Source organism: Drosophila mauritiana, chromosome X, assembly GCF_004382145.1.
Source record: "Drosophila mauritiana strain mau12 chromosome X, ASM438214v1, whole genome shotgun sequence".
Taxonomy (NCBI): domain Eukaryota; kingdom Metazoa; phylum Arthropoda; class Insecta; order Diptera; family Drosophilidae; genus Drosophila; species Drosophila mauritiana.
In genome coordinates, this window is record NC_046672.1 from 23129617 (window position 1) to 23147822 (window position 18206).

Here is an 18206-nt window from a genome sequence, read left to right on the forward strand (position 1 = left end):
ATATGCGTCACTAAATTGATGACGAGGTGTTTGGCAACTTGACACAATTCATTAAAGTCTTTATATTAATTATATGATAGGGACAATATCATATGCGTCACTAAATTGATGACGAGGTATTTGGCAACTTGATACAATTCTTTAAAGTCTTTATATCAAAAATTATATGATAGGACAATATCATATGCGTCACTAAATGGATGACGAGGTGTTTGGCAACTTGATACAATTCTTTAAAGTCTTTATATCAAAATTATATGATAGGGACAATACATATGCGTCACTAAATTGATACGAGGTGTTTGGCAACTTGATACAATTCTTTAAAGTCTTTATATCAAAATTATATGATAGGACAATATCATATACGTCACTAAATTGATGACGAGGTTTTGGCAACTTGAAAATTCTTTAAAGTCTTTATATAAAATTATATGATAGGGACAATATCATATGCGTCACTAAATTGATGACGAGGTGTTTGGCAACTTGACACAATTCATTAAAGTCTTTATATTAATTATATGATAGGGACAATATCATATGCGTCACTAAATTGATGACGAGGTATTTGGCAACTTGATACAATTCTTTAAAGTCTTTATATCAAAAATTATATGATAGGGACAATATCATATGCGTCACTAAATTGATGACGAGGTGTTTGGCAACTTGACACAATTCATTAAAGTCTTTATATTAATTATATGATAGGGACAATATCATATGCGTCACTAAATTGATGACGAGGTATTTGGCAACTTGATACAATTCTTTAAAGTTTTTATATCAAAAATTATATGATAGGGACAATATCATATGCGTCACTAAATTGATGACGAGGTGTTTGGCAACTTGACACAATTCATTAAAGTCTTTATATTAATTATATGATAGGACAATATCATATGCGTCACTAAATTGATGACGAGGTATTTGGCAACTTGATAAATTCTTTAAAGTCTTTATATCAAAAATTATATGATAGGGACAATATCATATGCGTCACTAAATTGATGACGAGGTGTTTGGCAACTTGACACAATTCATTAAAGTCTTTATATTAATTATATGATAGGGACAATATCATATGCGTCACTAAATTGATGACGAGGTATTTGGCAACTTGATATAATTCTTTAAAGTCTTTATATCAAAAATTATATGATAGGGACAATATCATATGCGTCACTAAATTGATGACGAGGTGTTTGGCAACTTGACACAATTCATTAAAGTCTTTATATTAATTATATGATAGGGACAATATCATATGCGTCACTAAATTGATGACGAGGTATTTGGCAACTTGATACAATTCTTTAAAGTTTTTATATCAAAAATTATATGATAGGGACAATATCATATGCGTCACTAAATTGATGACGAGGTGTTTGGCAACGTGACACAAATCATTAAAGTCTTTATATTAATTATATGATAGGACAATATCATATGCGTCACTAAATTGATGACGAGGTATTTGGCAACTTGATAGAATTCTTTAAAGTCTTTATATCAAAAATTATATGATAGGGACAATATCATATGCGTCACTAAATTGATGACGAGGTGTTTGGCAACTTGACACAATTCATTAAAGTCTTTATATTAATTATATGATAGAGACAATATCATATGCGTCACTAAATTGATGACGAGGTGTTTGGCAACTTGACACAATTCATTAAAGTCTTTATATTAATTATATGATAGAGACAATATCATATGCGTCACTAAATTGATGACGAGGTATTTGGCAACTTGATACAATTCTTTAAAGTTTTTATATCAAAAATTATATGATAGGGACAATATCATATGCGTCACTAAATTGATGACGAGGTGTTTGGCAACTTGACACAATTCATTAAAGTCTTTATATTAATTATATGATAGGGACAATATCATATGCGTCACTAAATTGATGACGAGGTATTTGGCAACTTGATACAATTCTTTAAAGTTTTTATATCAAAAATTATATGATAGGGACAATATCATATGCGTCACTAAATTGATGACGAGGTGTTTGGCAACTTGACACAATTCATTAAAGTCTTTATATTAATTATATGATAGGGACAATATCATATGCGTCACTAAATTGATGACGAGGTATTTGGCAACTTGATACAATTCTTTAAAGTTTTTATATCAAAAATTATATGATAGGGACAATATCATATGCGTCACTAAATTGATGACGAGGTGTTTGGCAACTTGACACAATTCATTAAAGTCTTTATATTAATTATATGATAGAGACAATATCATATGCGTCACTAAATTGATGACGAGGTATTTGGCAACTTGATATAATTCTTTAAAGTCTTTATATCAAAAATTATATGATAGGGACAATATCATATGCGTCACTAAATTGATGACGAGGTATTTGGCAACGTGATAGAATTCTTTAAAGTCTTTATATCAAAAATTATACGATAGGGACAATATCATATGCGTCACTAAATTGATGACGAGGTATTTGGCAACTTGATATAATTCTTTAAAGTCTTTATATCAAAAATTATATGATAGGGACAATATCATATGCGTCACTAAATTGATGACGAGGTGTTTGTTTGGCTACAGGAAAAATCATTTATTTATCGAATCATCAAGCAAAGGATAAGCTTCAGTGGATCGCAGTATGGCAGCTGCTCAACCACTTACAACACCTTGCCTGTTACAAAAGTCGTTTACAATTGATTCTAGGCTTTGTCATTGTATTAAATAATGCTTTTATATGTAACTAGCGCGGCATCAGGTGATCGAAGATCCTCCTAATTTACTATGTTACAAATTACATTGGCATCACATCCATTGTCGTTTATAAAATAAATTATAAACTTTAAATGGTTTAGAAGCCATACAATGCAAATTGCCCCTTATTTATCATTGCAGTCCAGCACGGATACGACCTTAGAGGCGTTCAGGCATAATCCAACGGACGTAGCGTCATACCACTGTTCGCTCGAACAAGTATTGTGCCATTGGTCCGTACCTGCGGTTCCTCTCGTACTACGCAGGAATGCTGTCGCAACAACGTTTTGTCATTAGTAGGGTAAAACTAACCTGTCTCACGACGGTCTAAACCCAGCTCACGTTCCCTTGCATGGGTGAACAATCCAACGCTTGGTGAATTTTGCTTCACAATGATAGGAAGAGCCGACATCGAAGGATCAAAAAGCGACGTCGCTATGAACGCTTGGCCGCCACAAGCCAGTTATCCCTATGGTAACTTTTCTGACACCTCTTGTTAAAAACTCTTTAAACCAAAAGGATCGATAGGCCGAGCTTTTGCTGTCCCTGTGTGTACTGAACACCGAGATCAAGTCAGCATTTGCCCTTTTGCTCTATGTGTGGTTTCTGTCCGCACTGAGCTGGCCTTGGGACACCTCCGTTATTATTTGAGAGATGTACCGCCCCAGTCAAACTCCCTACCTGGCAATGTCCTTGAATTGGATCATACCTGAGTAATTGGAGTTATACCAAATTTTCAAATCAAAAATACATAAATGCATCGTTTTATTAAAGAATTTGTTTGCGATTATATAACAAACTCGTGATACTTTGATCAAGAAGCTTGCATCAAAACCCAATACCATAAGATATAATAAATATATCCGTATAATGGCTAGGAAATGATACACGTTCCATTTAATCAAGTAAGTAAGGAAACAATAAGAGTAGTGGTATTTCATTGACGATACCAAACCGAGGTCTAATATCTCCCACTTATTCTACACCTCTTATGTCTCCTTACACTGCCAGATTAGAGTCAAGCTCAAAAGGGTCTTCTTTCCCCGCTAATTATTCCAAGCCCGTTCCCTTGGCTGTGGTTTCGCTAGATAGTAGATAGGGACAGTAGGAATCTCGTTAATCCATTCATGCGCGTCACTAATTAGATGACGAGGCATTTGGCTACCTTAAGAGAGTCATAGTTACTCCCGCCGTTGACCCGCGCTTACTTGAATTTCTTCACTTTGACATTCAGAGCACTGGGCAGAAATCACATTGTGTCAACACCCGCTAGGGCCATCACAATGCTTTGTTTTAATTAGACAGTCGGATTCCCCAAGTCCGTGCCAGTTCTGAATTGATTGTTAATTGATAATCGTTATAATTGATAAGAACTAATTGGTTTAACCCAAATAGTATTCTTAAAAATTTTAGCAAGAAAGTTCCACAATTGGCTACGTAACTAAACTATCCGGGGAACAAGTAACTAACATAAATGCTAGAAACTCTATTTACCCAGAACGAGCACATAAACCATGTTATTGTTTCCCAATCAAGCCCGACTATCTCAATCTTCAGAGCCAATCCTTATCCCGAAGTTACGGATCTAATTTGCCGACTTCCCTTACCTACATTATTCTATCGACTAGAGACTCTTCACCTTGGAGACCAGCTGCGGATATTGGTACGGCCTGTTGAGAAGTTTGCGTGTCCCCACCATAAATTTTCAAGGTCCGAGGAGAAAATATCGACACAACAGTATATGTCATGCTCTTCTAGCCCATCTACCATATCTCTCTGCGAAAGACTTCCATGGTAGTACGGCTATAAAACAGAAAAGAAAACTCTTCCGATATCTCTCGACGGCTTCTTTATGGTCGTTCCTGTTGCCAGGATGAGCACGAGGCCCATATTTAATAACAAACGGATACTCAACAGGTTACGGAATTGGAACCGTATTCCCTTTCGTTCAAAATTATTCAAGTGTATTATATTCGCTTTGTTTATATAGTTAGGCATTTTTGTTTTACTTGAAAATTTTCGGCTTTCGCCTTGAACTTAGGACCGACTAACTCGTGATCAACCACTGTTCACACGAAACCCTTCTCCACTTCAGTCCTCCAAGGTCTCATTCGATTATTTGCTACTACCACCAAGATCTGTACCAATGGCAGCTCCATGCAGGCTTACGCCAAACACTTCTACGCATACCATTGTACCTTCCTACTCACTAAAGTTTCAAAATTTATATCACAAGTAATATAAATCATCTACTTTAGCGGTAATGTATAGGTATACAACTTAAGCGCCATCCATTTTAAGGGCTAGTTGCTTCGGCAGGTGAGTTGTTACACACTCCTTAGCGGATTTCGACTTCCATGATCACCGTCCTGCTGTTTTAAGCAACCAACGCCTTTCATGGTATCTGCATGAGTTGTTAATTTGGGCACCGTAACATTACGTTTGGTTCATCCCACAGCGCCAGTTCTGCTTACCAAAAGTGGCCCACTGGGCACATTATATCATAACCTTGAACTTCATATCAAGAAAGTTAAGGTTCTTACCCATTTAAAGTTTGAGAATAGGTTAAGATCGTTTCGACCCTAAGGCCTCTAATCATTCGCTTTACCAGATAAGATTATTTTATATAATATTAAAATGCACCAGCTATCCTGAGGGAAACTTCGGAAGGAACCAGCTACTAGATGGTTCGATTGGTCTTTCGCCCCTATACTCAATTCTGACAATCGATTTGCACGTCAGAACTGTTTCGGTCTTCCATCAGGGTTTCCCCTGACTTCAACCTGATCAAGTATAGTTCACCATCTTTCGGGTCACAGCATATATGCTCAAGGTACGTTCCAGTTAGAGGCATAAATAATATAAATATACATTATACATAACTATATAGAACGCCCCGGGATTGTGTTAATTAGCTATAAATAGCTAAAAAACTAATCCCATTATTAGTCAAGTTAATTACGCTATTAGGTTTACATCCCAATAACTTGCACATATGTTAGACTCCTTGGTCCGTGTTTCAAGACGGGTCCCGAAGGTATCCTGAATCTTTCGCATTGTTAATCATACAAGAGCATATAATAAACACAAAAATCAATGATAATTATGCCATTATATAATTCCGAAAAATTAACGCTCTGTAATAATATAAATCTATCAGCACTTTATCAAATTAATAACATTTATTCTGTGTTAAAATGCAAGCAATTTAATTGGAATAAACTATAAGTTATATTTTATGATAAATTTGGGATATGCTAATAGATTACAATGTCCTTATATGGAAAAAATGCACATTATTCTTAATAATATTATTTAAATATTACAATTTTAATGATGAATTTTCCATAACGGATATTCAGGTTCATCGGGCTTAACCTCTAAGCAGTTTCACGTACTGTTTAACTCTCTATTCAGAGTTCTTTTCAACTTTCCCTCACGGTACTTGTTTACTATCGGTCTCATGGTTATATTTAGTTTTAGATGGAGTTTACCACCCACTTAGTGCTGCACTATCAAGCAACACGACTCTTTGGAAACATCATCTAGTAATCATTAACGTTATACGGGCCTGGCACCCTCTATGGGTAAATGGCCTCATTTAAGAAGGACTTAAATCATTAATTTCTCATACTAGAATATTGACGCTCCATACACTGCATCTCACATTTGCCATATAGACAAAGTGACTTAGTGCTGAACTGTTTTCTTTTCGCTCGCCGCTACTAAGAAAATCCTTGTTAGTTTCTTTTCCTCCCCTAATTAATATGCTTAAATTCAGGGGGTAGTCCCATATGAGTTGAGGTTGTATATATAACTATTTTTTGCCATAAATTCTTTATATATAAATGATAAAACAATCAATTAAATTCGTTATAAATAGTTCCAATAGTTCTTGTAAGCAAAGTTATTTTTTATCCATTTAACGAACCAACGAAGAATAATAACAAAACCAAGATTTTTCTTTTTCCGAATCATTAATAAGAGACAATTCTAGATGAAAAATATTTCAATTTTTTATGCTAGACATTTCTCAGTATTATTTGATTGAAAAAGAAAATATTTCTCTTCGTTTTTCACATTCAAATGTGAGATAATGTTTTTCATTTCTTTTTTAATATTATGAATAAAATCATTATTTAATCCAATAATATACCATATGCTTATAAAAAATTTATAAACAACTTAATTAGCATAGTCTTACAACCCTCAACCATATGTAGTCCAAGCAGCACTATAAAATTAATTAAAGTACATAACAGCATGGACTGCGATATGCGTTCAAAATGTCGATGTTCATGTGTCCTGCAGTTCACACGATGACGCACAGTTTGCTGCGTTCTTCATCGACCCATGAGCCGAGTGATCCACCGCTTAGAGTTTTATAATTCATTTTTATATAATATCAATATTGTTTTTATTGAAAGAAATTAAAAATACACCATTTTACTGGCATATATCAATTCCTTCAATAAATTTATTTTTATACCTAAAAATAAATGTTGCGATATGTCTTAGTTTCATATAAGCATTATGTATCATAAAAATCTGGTTATGGTTTGCTATTTTGGGTGACACATACTGCAAAATTTATATAAAACATTAACCTGATGGATGACAGGTACAAACATTGTATATTTTAGGTTGTTGCATTAGCCAACGTATGCTCATAACATAGATGAACAATACATATTCGCAACGCGTGTATATTATGGTCCATATACACACACACTTATTTTGAATACCACATTCAAAATTATTTTAATTTTAATTCGACTTCTACTTTCAAATTTTGTTCAGTTTCTTCGATTTCCATTTTCGAGAATTTGTTTTTATAGGAAACGCCATTGTTGTAGTAGGTACTGCCACAAATACGCACAACAACATTAATAATGTTAAAGTCTTTTTATGAGGTTGCCAAGCCCCACATATAAAATAAAAGCCATCTTCATTTTATTTTGACTTTAACTTTTGATTCCGTGGAATCATTTTGTAATATTTTTATTTTGGTAAATTGTATTTATTTGTATTATAACAAATGTTTATTAACGATAAGGATATTATACAATAATGATCCTTCCGCAGGTTCACCTACGGAAACCTTGTTACGACTTTTACTTCCTCTAAATAATCAAGTTCGGTCAACTTTTGCGAAACAACCGTAACACGCAAGGCGTCACAGTGATCACGTCCGGAGACCTCACTAAATAATTCAATCGGTAGTAGCGACGGGCGGTGTGTACAAAGGGCAGGGACGTAATCAATGCGAGTTAATGACTCACACTTACTGGGAATTCCAAGTTCATGTGAACAGTTTCAGTTCACAATCCCAAGCATGAAAGTGGTTCAGCGGTTTACCCGGACCTCTCGGTCTAGGAAATACACGTTGATACTTTCATTGTAGCGCGCGTGCAGCCCAGGACATCTAAGGGCATCACAGACCTGTTATTGCTCAATCTCATTATTGCTAGACGCAATTTGTCCATTTAAGAAGCTAGTGTCCTTATAATGGGACAAACCAACAGGTACGGCTCCACTTACATAAACACATTCAAACACAATAAACATTTTACTGCCACCATGAATGAAGGCTACATAAGCTTCAGCACCATAATCCTGAAGATATCTATTTAATATATTTGAGTCTCGTTCGTTATCGGAATTAACCAGACAAATCACTCCACGAACTAAGAACGGCCATGCACCACCACCCATAGATTCGAGAAAGAGCTATCAATCTGTCTTACACACTTATGTTCGGACCTGGTAAGTTTTCCCGTGTTGAGTCAAATTAAGCCGCAGGCTCCACTCCTGGTGGTGCCCTTCCGTCAATTCCTTTAAGTTTCAGCTTTGCAACCATACTTCCCCCGGAGCCCAAAAGCTTTGGTTTCCCGGGAAGCGACTGAGAGAGCCATAAAAGTAGCTACACCCAATTGCTAGCTGGCATCGTTTATGGTTAGAACTAGGGCGGTATCTGATCGCCTTCGAACCTCTAACTTTCGTTCTTGATTAATGAAAACATCTTTGGCAAATGCTTTCGCTTAAGTTAGTCTTACGACGGTCCAAGAATTTCACCTCTCGCGTCGTAATACTAATGCCCCCAAACTGCTTCTATTAATCATTACCTCTTGATCTGAAAACCAATGAAAGCAGAACAGAGGTCTTATTTCATTATCCCATGCACAGAATATTCAGGCATTTGAAGCCTGCTTTAAGCACTCTAATTTGTTCAAAGTAATAGTACCGGCCCACAATAACACTCGTTTAAGAGCACTAGTGCAGGTTTTTAAATAGGAGGAACATATGAAAAAATACAAGTATTTAATCACATATAAGAACTCCACCGGTAATACGCTTACATACATAAAGGTATAGTACTAACCACAATTGTAAGTTGTACTACCCGTATGAAGCACAAGTTCAACTACGAACGTTTTAACCGCAACAACTTTAATATACGCTATTGGAGCTGGAATTACCGCGGCTGCTGGCACCAGACTTGCCCTCCAATTGGTCCTTGTTAAAGGATTTAAAGTGTACTCATTCCAATTACAGGGCCTCGGATATGAGTCCTGTATTGTTATTTTTCGTCACTACCTCCCCGAGCTGGGAGTGGGTAATTTACGCGCCTGCTGCCTTCCTTAGATGTGGTAGCCGTTTCTCAGGCTCCCTCTCCGGAATCGAACCCTGATTCCCCGTTACCCGTTGCAACCATGGTAGTCCTAGATACTACCATCAAAAGTTGATAGGGCAGACATTTGAAAGATCTGTCGTCGGTACAAGACCATACGATCTGCATGTTATCTAGAGTTCAACCAATATAACGATCTTGCGATCGCTTGGTTTTAGCCTAATAAAAGCACATGTCCCATAAGGTTCATGTTTTAATTGCATGTATTAGCTCTAGAATTACCACAGTTATCCAAGTAACTGTTAACGATCTAAGGAACCATAACTGATATAATGAGCCTTTTGCGGTTTCACTTTTAATTCGTGTGTACTTAGACATGCATGGCTTAATCTTTGAGACAAGCATATAACTACTGGCAGGATCAACCAGAATAATGTTTTTCCTTCATATTCCATTCATATATTTTGAATCGAAATAAGCAATATAATAGATATATAGATATATAGATTTTTCACTTTATATAATTCCATGATTTTTATTATATTGAATAAAATTCAATATTTCGCCTTTGGGTAAAATTTTAAATATATAAGTAAAAAAATCCATTCGATTACGGCCATTTTTATATAGCATTCGTAATCCATATTTTCATTTTTAATTTATACTTGTTTTACCAATATAACAAGAATTTCATCTAATTATTGTAATATATATATTTCTATAATTTTATCTTTTTATACATACATATTTCATTATAAAATATCATTTTATTTCCAACATACATAATTATTGTATCCACACATGTACAATTTTTGTTTAACCAATATAAATATTAAGTTAAATCATTTGCATTTTGAAGATAAATTTAAAATTTATCTCTTTTCATATATATCTCTGGTAATATATAACATAAAACCAAGCGCATATGATAATATTTCCACATTTAATATATAATTTTATATTTCTTTCATAAGAATCCATATTTGTATTATACCGTAACGATATAATAATCCAACTATACGGCAGGTAATAAATTAATATTTGCCTGCCTCCAAAAATTAACGATAATATATGGAAACGATTTGTTATTCTATATATAATAGAAACTTGACTTTTGTTTCAACGATATTATCTATAAAGCGTATATTCCTATTATCCGCGGAGCCAAGTCCCGTGTTCTATAGAACTGAGAAACAAATTTGTACGGATAATAATATACTTTATTGTATGTAACCAATATAAACATAATCCGAAATAAATATTTCGAATAATGCGGGAGGTCGGCAACCACTGCCTACCTATAGTAGTTTTTGAACCCGCTGTCCTCAAAGCGGGTATTTTCAATTCCGTTTGCCACCCAACATACGGGCTATTCTCTTATATATTAAGAGATTATAGGAACATTTCATTTTTTTTCCATTATTCATATATAATATGATTATTTTTTCCCTTATACATATAATAATTAATCATTTTCATATGTATATTATTTAATTTACTCATATTATTGCCAAAATCATATGAATACATAAGTTTTGAACAATATGAGAGGTCGGCAACCACTGCCTACCTATAGTAGTTTTTGAACCCTCTGTCGTAATTCCGGTCGTTTACACTACTATACCCTCTCACTATAATGGCTTTTCTCTATAATACTAAGAGAATGTGGGATATTTTCAGCATTTTTTCCCTTATACATATAATAATTAATCATTTTCATATGTATATTATTTAATTTACTCATATTATTGCCAAAATCATATGAATACATAAGTTTTGAACAATATGAGAGGTCGGCAACCACTGCCTACCTATAGTAGTTTTTGAACCCTCTGTCGTAATTCCGGTCGTTTACACTACTATACCCTCTCACTATAATGGCTTTTCTCTATAATACTAAGAGAATGTGGGATATTTTCAGAATTTTTTCCCTTATACATATAATAATTAATCATTTTCATATGTATATTATTTAATTTACTCATATTATTGCCAAAATCATATGAATACATAAGTTTTGAACAATATGAGAGGTCGGCAACCACTGCCTACCTATAGTAGTTTTTGAACCCTCTGTCGTAATTCCGGTCGTTTACACTACTATACCCTCTCACTATAATGGCTTTTCTCTATTATACTAAGAGAATGTGGGATATTTTCAGCATTTTTTCCCTTATACATATAATAATTAATAATTTTCATATGTATATTATTTAATTTACTCATATAATTGCCAAAATCATATGAATACATAAGTTTTGAACAATATGAGAGGTCGGCAACCACTGCCTACCTATAGTAGTTTTTGAACCCTCTGTCGTAATTCCGGTCGTTTACACTACTATACCCTCTCACTATAATGGCTTTTCTCTATAATACTAAGAGAATGTGGGAATATTTCAGCATTTTTTCCCCTATACATATAATAATTAATAATTTTCATATGTATATTATTTAATTTACTCATATAATTGCCAAAATCATATGAATACATAAGTTTTGAACAATATGAGAGGTCGGCAACCACTGCCTACCTATAGTAGTTTTTGAACCCTCTGTCGTAATTCCGGTCGTTTACACTACTATACCCTCTCACTATAATGGCTTTTCTCTATAATACTAAGAGAATGTGGGAATATTTCAGCATTTTTTCCCCTATACATATAATAATTAATAATTTTCATATGTATATTATTTAATTTACTCATATAATTGCCAAAATCATATAAATACATAAGTTTTGAACAATATCAGAGGTCAGCAACGGTCTTTCCTCTATAATACTAAGATAATATGGGAATATTTTCAGCATTTTTTCCCTTATACATTTATACATATAATAATTAATCATTTTCATATGTATATTATTTAATTTACTCATATTATTGCCAAAATCATATAAATACATAAGTTTTGAACAATATCAGAGGTCAGCAACGGTCTTTCCTCTATAATACTAAGATAATGTGGGAATATTTCATCATTTTTTCCTTTATACATTTATACATATAATATTTAATCATTTTATATGTATATTATTTAATTTACTCATATAATTGCCAAAATCATATAAATACATAAGTTTTGAACAATATCAGAGGTCGGCAACGGTCTTTCCTCTATAATACTAAGATAATATGGGAATATTTCAGCATTTTTTCCCTTATACATATAATAATTAATCATTTTCATATGTATATTATTTAATTTACTCGTATAATTGCCAAAATCCTATGAAGACATAAGAGAATACAATATGAGAGGTCGGCGCAACCATAATATAGTAGTTGATGACGAGGTGTTTGGCAACTTGATACAATTCTTTAAAAAGTCTTTATATTAATTATATGATAGGGACAATATCATATGCGTCACTAAATTGATGACGAGGTGTTTGGCAACGTGACACAAATCATTAAAGTCTTTATATTAATTATATGATAGAGACAATATCATATGCGTCACTAAATTGATGACGAGGTATTTGGCAACTTGATAGAATTCTTTAAAGTCTTTATATCAAAAATTATATGATAGGGACAATATCATATGCGTCACTAAATTGATGACGAGGTGTTTGGCAACTTGACACAATTCATTAAAGTCTTTATATTAATTATATGATAGAGACAATATCATATGCGTCACTAAATTGATGACGAGGTATTTGGCAACTTGATATAATTCTTTAAAGTCTTTATATCAAATATTATATGATAGGGACAATATCATATGCGTCACTAAATTGATGACGAGGTGTTTGGCAACTTGACACAATTCATTAAAGTCTTTATATTAATTATATGATAGGGACAATATCATATGCGTCACTAAATTGATGACGAGGTATTTGGCAACTTGATACAATTCTTTAAAGTTTTTATATCAAAAATTATATGATAGGGACAATATCATATGCGTCACTAAATTGATGACGAGGTGTTTGGCAACTTGACACAATTCATTAAAGTCTTTATATTAATTATATGATAGGGACAATATCATATGCGTCACTAAATTGATGACGAGGTATTTGGCAACTTGATACAATTCTTTAAAGTTTTTATATCAAAAATTATATGATAGGGACAATATCATATGCGTCACTAAATTGATGACGAGGTGTTTGGCAACTTGACACAATTCATTAAAGTCTTTATATTAATTATATGATAGAGACAATATCATATGCGTCACTAAATTGATGACGAGGTATTTGGCAACTTGATATAATTCTTTAAAGTCTTTATATCAAAAATTATATGATAGGGACAATATCATATGCGTCACTAAATTGATGACGAGGTGTTTGGCAACTTGACACAATTCATTAAAGTCTTTATATTAATTATATGATAGGGACAATATCATATGCGTCACTAAATTGATGACGAGGTATTTGGCAACTTGATACAATTCTTTAAAGTTTTTATATCAAAAATTATATGATAGGGACAATATCATATGCGTCACTAAATTGATGACGAGGTGTTTGGCAACTTGACACAATTCATTAAAGTCTTTATATTAATTATATGATAGGGACAATATCATATGCGTCACTAAATTGATGACGAGGTATTTGGCAACTTGATATAATTCTTTAAAGTCTTTATATCAAAAATTATATGATAGGGACAATATCATATGCGTCACTAAATTGATGACGAGGTGTTTGGCAACTTGACACAATTCATTAAAGTCTTTATATTAATTATATGATAGGGACAATATCATATGCGTCACTAAATTGATGACGAGGTATTTGGCAACGTGATAGAATTCTTTAAAGTCTTTATATCAAAAATTATACGATAGGGACAATATCATATGCGTCACTAAATTGATGACGAGGTATTTGGCAACTTGATATAATTCTTTAAAGTCTTTATATCAAAAATTATATGATAGGGACAATATCATATGCGTCACTAAATTGATGACGAGGTGTTTGTTTGGCTACAGGAAAAATCATTTATTTATCGAATCATCAAGCAAAGGATAAGCTTCAGTGGATCGCAGTATGGCAGCTGCTCAACCACTTACAACACCTTGCCTGTTACAAAAGTCGTTTACAATTGATTCTAGGCTTTGTCATTGTATTAAATAATGCTTTTATATGTAACTAGCGCGGCATCAGGTGATCGAAGATCCTCCTAATTTACTATGTTACAAATTACATTGGCATCACATCCATTGTCGTTTATAAAATAAATTATAAACTTTAAATGGTTTAGAAGCCATACAATGCAAATTGCCCCTTATTTATCATTGCAGTCCAGCACGGATACGACCTTAGAGGCGTTCAGGCATAATCCAACGGACGTAGCGTCATACCACTGTTCGCTCGAACAAGTATTGTGCCATTGGTCCGTACCTGCGGTTCCTCTCGTACTACGCAGGAATGCTGTCGCAACAACGTTTTGTCATTAGTAGGGTAAAACTAACCTGTCTCACGACGGTCTAAACCCAGCTCACGTTCCCTTGCATGGGTGAACAATCCAACGCTTGGTGAATTTTGCTTCACAATGATAGGAAGAGCCGACATCGAAGGATCAAAAAGCGACGTCGCTATGAACGCTTGGCCGCCACAAGCCAGTTATCCCTATGGTAACTTTTCTGACACCTCTTGTTAAAAACTCTTTAAACCAAAAGGATCGATAGGCCGAGCTTTTGCTGTCCCTGTGTGTACTGAACACCGAGATCAAGTCAGCATTTGCCCTTTTGCTCTATGTGTGGTTTCTGTCCGCACTGAGCTGGCCTTGGGACACCTCCGTTATTATTTGAGAGATGTACCGCCCCAGTCAAACTCCCTACCTGGCAATGTCCTTGAATTGGATCATACCTGAGTAATTGGAGTTATACCAAATTTTCAAATCAAAAATACATAAATGCATCGTTTTATTAAAGAATTTGTTTGCGATTATATAACAAACTCGTGATACTTTGATCAAGAAGCTTGCATCAAAACCCAATACCATAAGATATAATAAATATATCCGTATAATGGCTAGGAAATGATACACGTTCCATTTAATCAAGTAAGTAAGGAAACAATAAGAGTAGTGGTATTTCATTGACGATACCAAACCGAGGTCTAATATCTCCCACTTATTCTACACCTCTTATGTCTCCTTACACTGCCAGATTAGAGTCAAGCTCAAAAGGGTCTTCTTTCCCCGCTAATTATTCCAAGCCCGTTCCCTTGGCTGTGGTTTCGCTAGATAGTAGATAGGGACAACGACGACTTTTCAGATCTCTCCGAACTTGTTTTACGTGGCGTGTTCCACACTGAAGGGATTACAACCACGACACCCTGAACACCCACAAGTGGTGCATGTATCAACATGGTGTATGTGTCTGGATACGCCAGACAAGCGTCCCGGACTAGAAGCTATAGCTATGTACATAGCGACCACCCCGGTAGCAATTCGAGTACTTGCTTGCCGGGCAAGCACTCCCCCTTGCTGAGGAGCGAGATCTACCTAAAATCTCTACTGATCTCTGGGTCACAGCACCCGAGTTTTGCGCAACTAGCACCGTAACTCAAACGTCGAACACGAAGGCTCTACCCGCGATATGGGTACCAACCACAGCCACCACGATACTCCCACCAGGGGGCCTACCTCAATGTGCAGTCTTGGATAGCTGCACAACCCGTGGTACCGAAAGAGAGGCTCGGTGGGCCTCCTCCTTTTGCTCCGACAAGCAGGGTTAGAGGGACCTATGGCTATATTAGTCGCCTCTTACGACAAGCAATAGCGGACTGTGGAAGTATTCTCGCCCGCTAACCACACGGCGAAGTTGTTGGGCTAAACACCCCTCCTCCTACGGAACACTTCGTCCGCAAACACTGCCAGCCGTTGAGTCCTCTGTTGATCTTCCAGGATTCTATCGAAGGTCCAGTTTTCGCCAAGGCGCTGCACTCCAAGTCCATCGAGGTTCCGCAAATCTGCATATAGGGGGCAAGCGCACAATATGTGCATCCAGTCCTCATATGGATCTCCACAAGCGCAAGCAGTGGTATCGCTGAGGGCTCTCCCTTGCAAAAATGCGTTAAACGACCCGTGACCTGTCAGCAGGTAAGACGTCCTCATCGAGAATCCAAATCTTGGATCCCGATAGGCGAGAGTGACATATGGGATGAATTTATGCGTCACCCGTCCTGGTTCGCTGTCATCATCCCATCTGTTCTGCCAACTCTGCAGTAAGCACTCTTCTAGGCGAGTCTTCCTCTGCTTCCAGCTTAGACACGTAGTGTCCTCGTCATATAGCCAGTCGTTCTCCTCCAGCGGGTATCCACGCTTCAGCTTGTATTTGACCGCTAAAAACTTAGCAGCCAAGTCAAGCGGGGGAGCTCCACCAAGTACCTGCAGTGCCACTGTGGACACTGTTCGGCATACCGAAAGGCATCCAAGCAGGATTAGCCTCTGGCAGGAGGCTAGTCGTCTCCGGGCGGCTACTTGCTCGGCGGTGTCATACCATACCGGGGCACCAAACAGCACACAAGGTGCCATGAGTCCGTCATATATGGTCCGCCTGGCTCGAGGACTGAAGCCCCAGTCGGCTCGAAGCACACGCGCCAATGCTCCAACGACTCCGGTCATCCGCTGGCGAAGCGAAGCTATGTGCGTGAGGAATTTCATTCCTTCACTGACCGTGATGCCAAGGTACCGACAGCTACGCACATACGGAAGGTTCGCTCCAGCAAACCTCACCGTAGGCGCACGTCTCAAGGCACCTTTTAGCAGCATTATTACCGTCTTGCTGGTCGAGACGGCAACGCCAACTTCCGCTCCCCACGCTTCTACGATGGACATCAGCTGTGCTCCTTTTTCCTCTAGCATAGCTCGGGAATTTCCCTCGACGAGAAGCAGCAAGTCATCAGCGTATGCACTCAGCTGGCAATACGGCTGGAGACGCTGAAGCAGTACATCCATCAGAATGTCCCAGATAAATGGGCCACTGATTGACCCCTGCGGGCAGCCTCTAGTTACCGGTACTTCCACAGTACCGGAACTGCTTCGGATCACTGCTCTTCGGCCGGAGAAAAAGCTCTGCCACAAGCCCATCTCCCGGCATCCCAAGTCTGCTAGTCGGCGGAGTGCAGCACTCCATTCGACGTTGTCGAATGCTCCTTTGAAGTCCACGAATGTGCCGAGCACGTATTGCGCCGGGCTGGCACAAACACTGCTCTTCACGTGTCTCCAAGCATCCTCCACACATCGTCCTTGGCGAAATCCAAACTGCCATCTGCAGCCTTCCGGAAGAACTTCTCTCACACGATTCACCATGATGGCCTCGAGCACCTTACCAAAGACTGGCAGCAAGCATATTCCTCTATATGAGGAGGGCTCACACTTGTCCTTATCTGGCCCTTTGAGCAGCGAGACAACTCGTGGGCACTTCCACTCAGCGGGAAAGTATCCTAATCGGATGCATCGGGAAAACAACGATGCTAGGTGCTCGGGTATGGCGCGCCAGACTGCCTTGCAGATAGTGCCATTGATGCCGTCCAAGCCGGGAGAGCGCCTGCTCTTCAACCGGGCAACACATGCATCAACCTCGAATTCTTCGAGGGCCGGTGGGACTTCCTCCGCGATGGCAGTCGGTGCTTCGGACTCCGCAACTGGGAAGAAATTGCGGAGGAGCACTCGTGCACAGTCACCCCAATCAGTGATGAGCTCGCCATTCACGCGGAGGCACCCAATCTCCGTGCACTTTCTGCGGCCTCGGCAAATCTTGTAGACGCGCCCCCATGGGTCGTCGGCATGATCTCCCACGAAGCGTTTCCAGTCATCCATTT

General features: G+C 36.9%; 3 non-coding genes across 3 annotated transcripts; all 3 read right to left on the minus strand.

Moving 5' to 3' along the window:
* Nucleotides 1-2615: 2615 nt before the first annotated feature.
* Nucleotides 2616-6577, minus strand: LOC117148999. The gene has a single exon (XR_004459998.1). It is a non-coding gene; the product is annotated as a large subunit ribosomal RNA (ribosomal RNA).
* Nucleotides 6578-6972: 395 nt separating this feature from the next.
* Nucleotides 6973-7151, minus strand: LOC117148969. Its single transcript, XR_004459970.1, has one exon. It is a non-coding gene; the product is annotated as a 5.8S ribosomal RNA (ribosomal RNA).
* Nucleotides 7152-7837: 686 nt separating this feature from the next.
* LOC117148990 lies at nucleotides 7838-9832 on the minus strand. The gene has a single exon (XR_004459990.1). It is a non-coding gene; the product is annotated as a small subunit ribosomal RNA (ribosomal RNA).
* Between the last annotated feature and the right edge of the window lie 8374 nt (nucleotides 9833-18206).